Here is a 4,739-nt window from a genome sequence, read left to right as displayed (position 1 = left end):
TTTTAAGTGCTCATCTACTGCCAAATGCCCCTATTACACAATGATGGGACACCTTTACTCTTTCTGCTCACTGTACATGTCCATTAAATATGAAATTATATTGAAAGTAACGGTACTGACCAAATTCCACAATCTGTATTAAATACTTTAACAAAAATAAATACCTGGTTTGATTTAAGTTTGTTGAAATTAAACATGGAAAAGAATGAGTTAATGAGTAAATCAAAACAAGCAATATTATATCTAGGACAGCCACAGAAACCAGGATTTACAATTTATTACTTTCAGTGGCACCTCTATGAAATATAATTTTTCCTACTCTATATTTAAAATATATTGCCATAGTGCAATAAATTATTTGAAAAACAAGTAAAAGATAACCACGTATACTTACGGGCATGCACCAGTGACAGTGCCCAAAGTCACAGATACAAGGCAGCGTGAGAGCCTAGCATGTACTCCATCGTGTGGATGCCCTGATGGATGAAGATTTCTCCCAGGTCGTGGTCTTCACTGCTCTGCAGCATGGGAGCCCTATCTTTACTGTCCTTAGTGTGCTGTCCCACCTCCACATCCATGCCATTCTCTGCAGGTACGGGATGGCTTGAAAGTTGGGGAAAGTCAGAAGATTGTCTGTTAAATGAAAGAGCAAACTGACTCAACACAGTATCATCTCCTGCGAGATATTTACCCTCAAATGTGTCAAAACATTGCAGGGGGTACAGATTATTACTCACCAGTTGGTGGGCTTTGCGGTCATTATCGAAACATTGGGTTTTGCAAGAAGTATCCAAGGCACACACAGTAGGTCAAGAACAAAGAGCCTCTGCAAGCCTTTCTGCAATACAGAAGAAAGACAAAATTATGCAATACTAAAAGTAATGGAAAAATGCGAAACTGGTGAAATTACTTTCCAGAATAAGTTGTTTCAAAACACACATTAAAACTATTTGAGGTAAGACTAATGATAATGTAGAGAAACCAAACAAATTCAATGAAACATTTTTCCACTCTTGCTCACCTGTCCACTGTACATGAACTCATCACAACCTTTTGGAGGAACAATACCTTTGAACAATACCATATTGATGAAAGTGATTGAAACTGATGGAGCACATGCAGGGCCTGATGTGAAACCTGAAAAAAGAAAAGTTGTGTTTAGTCATCTATCAAATCACAAGCTATAAATTCATTCTAATGCTCCAAAAGTGAAAGCCAAGACGACTTTAACAAAACCTCCACTAATCACAAATGCTGTCTACTATAGAAGTTTAAAATGCCAAAAATTTAATTCTCACTTACCAAATGTCAGTTCATAGTTGACCCATTTGACAAACATCAAGATACATGTGAAGAGGAACAAGAAGATAAAAAAAATTATGTCAGACAAACTTGCATATGATAATGGAATTTTTGAAATACCTGGAGAGCAGAAATGGAGCTATGTAAATAAAGTTGCCTTATCATCACCTGTTTAATAAACACAGAGTCAATACTCTATTGTAAAACAAATATGAGAGTCATATGTGAATTACTCAAATGGATGCTGATGAAAACATCAAAATTAACACATGTACACTATATACCAACAACCTGGCCTCAGACACTGACCTCACTTCAACTATGTCCACCCCACCTAACTGCTCTCCTAAAGAAAGTATACAGAAGTTCTGGAAGTGTGTCTTTCTTCTTCTTCAAGTGCTTCTATCAGTGATACTCAGAATTTCATCATCAGAAAGTAAATGCAAGGTTGGATCAAATATATATCGTACAAATACATACAAGCTCTGAAATATCATTGGGTAACATGGGATTTATCAATTTTGATGTATCAAGAAAACATACACATCACAGCTTCATTCTCTTAATCCTGCTCTGAGCAAGTTAACAGTTACTTCCATGATACCAATCGCAAGTTGCAAAATGAGAAGTTTTGCCTCCCTGTAAGTTTCAGTCATTCCCTCCTGTTACCCATCTATAAACTGTGTCATCTTGCCCCCACGCTGGAATTTTCTAGATTCTGCTGGTCCTCCTATATAAGCAGTGTGACATTACAGCCTTTATCAATGCGATTTTTTAACATGTAAAAGTTTTTTTTTCTGTATTCGTGTCAGTATGTGTTAACTTTTAACATATACAAATGAATGTTTTAACCAGATATCTTTGCCGCGCTCCTGAAAAGCGCAGAATATCACGATAGCTATAAACTGTTATACGCTGCTATCGATCAGTAAAAAAACGACTCACCTATGTTTCAAAATAACAATTGCCAATTTTTACTTCTGCAGGGAGCCGCACCACTCTCTAGCTGTTGTTCTGTGAATGTGTTGCGAGTCGGACGCAAAATTATTGTGCTCCATGCTGATATAATCATTTTATTGTAACTTTAAGAGTTTAAGTGATTAAAAATATATGTAGCCACAAACAAGCGAGAATGTGTATCATGAAAATTCGCTCCACCACCACAATGGGTGGCCATGTTAATGTAAGTTTCCGTTTCATAATATAATACTTGAAGCCTTGAAGTTTATTTAATTTCAAAGAAAATCTCTCAACCTTATTTTCATTAATTATACTTGTGATAATCTTTTCTGTTTAAAAGATTTATGTAGCTTATGATCCAGCTTGTGTTCTGTCGGAACAGGAGGCTGTCGTGACGACATCGTTATAGTATTTATTCCAAGTTCTTTCAGTTCCATTTATATGTTCGTACAAATCCAGTTAGTTGGTCCCTTAGGTTTCTTTCATGTAACTTCTGTCTGCTTTCTTCGCGCGATATTCCTCTGAAAAAATTTGTTCATTTTTTAGTAATTTTCGATATCGCGAATAAGAAAAGACAGCCGGCTCCTGCTCCGAACGGAACACCGCGACTTTTCTAATGTCGGAGAGTACCGCACGAATTTTCCGCTGAAAGGTAATAGAATTCCTTAAAGCTGGATCAATTACACATGTTGCTGCTGTTCTCCGACAAATCTGGTGTGATTAATAGTAATTTATTCTGTCACGTCAAAAAGAACCAATTTTACTTTTACCAAAGCAACAAAGCTTTCAATTAAATTACTAAAAAAAATCATACCAGAGCAGAATAGTGTGCCAGTTCCAAGTAAGTGATTTTAGTGCCAGTTCCAAGTAAGTGATTTTATTCCTGAATATTATGGCAGAAAACTGTTGAAAGCTCAACAATTTTATTCAAAATGATGGAACTTTAACATTGAGACTTTTTGTTCCATTTTTCTATCAAGACATCCCCTTCCACACACACACACACACACACACACACACACACACACACACACACACACACACACACACACACACACACACACACACACAGAGAGAGAGAGAGAGAGAGAGAGAGAGAGAGAGAGAGAGAGAGAGAGAGAGAGAGAGAGAGAGAGAGAGAGAGAGAGAGACACATTAATGACAAACTGTACAAAGGTACCTGATGAGTAAAAGCTATAGATAGAACACTGTCATTTTATCTTTCTGCTCTAAAAGCAAACTCTTCCAAAACACTTCCCCATATCTACTGCTCACAATCTTTTCAATTTTATTTTATTTTTAGGTCAATCTGACCTAGTACTGAGCATCTATTTAAATATTTCTTGTGAATGTTTCCCAAATTAATCCATCTATTGAAGTAGGTCAACGTATCAACTGACCACATTCTGTATCATATTGTGTGATGTGAACTATTTTTGCTTTTTGCCCACAAGCAAACCAATTTACTCTGTAAATTTGTTTTACTGGTGCCATTTTTATACATTCTAATTTTTTAACCAGGAGCTGCGATAACTGAGTATGGATAACCTCAAAAGTTTATTCTTTAATGAAACAATTAATTTGCATTTTTGTTTCATTTACTATGCATCACACACAATTCAATGCCATAAATACGAGGGGAATTGAATATGTAGTGCAACAAACAAATTTTTCTCCACAAATATTGGTCGAGATTTGCGCAATTTGTTGTGGGAAATTGTGGAATATTGCCACTTCTGCCACCATAGCTCATCAAGTTTGATAGGTGGCAGCACTGTGTGTAGTCCTCAAAATTGTGTCTAACAGAGGAGTATTCCGAAAAGGGAGCTGTCACTGCATTTCTTTTGGCAGGATGTCTACAGAGACCTGCCAGTGAAGAAATGCATGGTGCGTCATTGGGCAAGCATTTGTCACCCTCACAACAAGGTTAAGCAAACCTATTCAATCTCCCACATGCCAGCAGCTGCACACAGCTAGGACTCTTACAATTTTGGAACTTGCCCTCTCAGTCGAAGTGGGTGACTGTTCACAATCAAAACACTTCACTGCTCAACTGGACATCTGTTGACAGTGATGTCACAGTCAGCCACTAGATGGGGTACTCGAAGATGTGTGCCCACTGGATTCCACATCACCTAACAGAAGACCACAAAGAGCAAGAAAGGACCATCTGTGCAGAACTGCTTGCGTGTTACTTGGCTGATTGTGTCAATTCTTTTGTCAAACATCACAGGCGATGAAACATGGGTTGGTCACTCTGAACCGGAAACAAAACTGCAAGCCACAGAGTATCCCACACCACTTCTCTGAGGAAGAAGATCAAAGCCGCACACCCGGCCATTAAAGTCACGGCGACAATCTTCTGGGATTCAGAAAGGGTTATTCTGTTTCATGTCCTCTCTTGCAGTGCAATAATTAACTGACATTTATTGTCCTACACTCAGGAAATTGAAGAAATGACTTCAGGGCGTTCGTCA

At 37.8% G+C, this 4,739-nt stretch overlaps 1 long non-coding RNA gene across 1 annotated transcript; it reads right to left on the bottom strand.

Annotated features, from left to right (window-relative positions):
* Positions 1–407: 407 nt before the first annotated feature.
* LOC126307606 (uncharacterized) lies at positions 408–1,107 on the bottom strand. Its single transcript, XR_007553643.1, has 3 exons — positions 1,022–1,107; positions 738–838; positions 408–633 (listed from the first exon to the last, which is right to left on the bottom strand). It is a non-coding gene; the product is annotated as an uncharacterized LOC126307606 (long non-coding RNA).
* Between the last annotated feature and the right edge of the window lie 3,632 nt (positions 1,108–4,739).

Source organism: Schistocerca gregaria, unplaced genomic scaffold (assembly GCF_023897955.1).
Source record: "Schistocerca gregaria isolate iqSchGreg1 unplaced genomic scaffold, iqSchGreg1.2 ptg000345l, whole genome shotgun sequence".
NCBI classification, from domain to species: Eukaryota; Metazoa; Arthropoda; class Insecta; order Orthoptera; family Acrididae; genus Schistocerca; species Schistocerca gregaria.
This window is presented reverse-complemented; position numbering and strand designations above follow the sequence as displayed.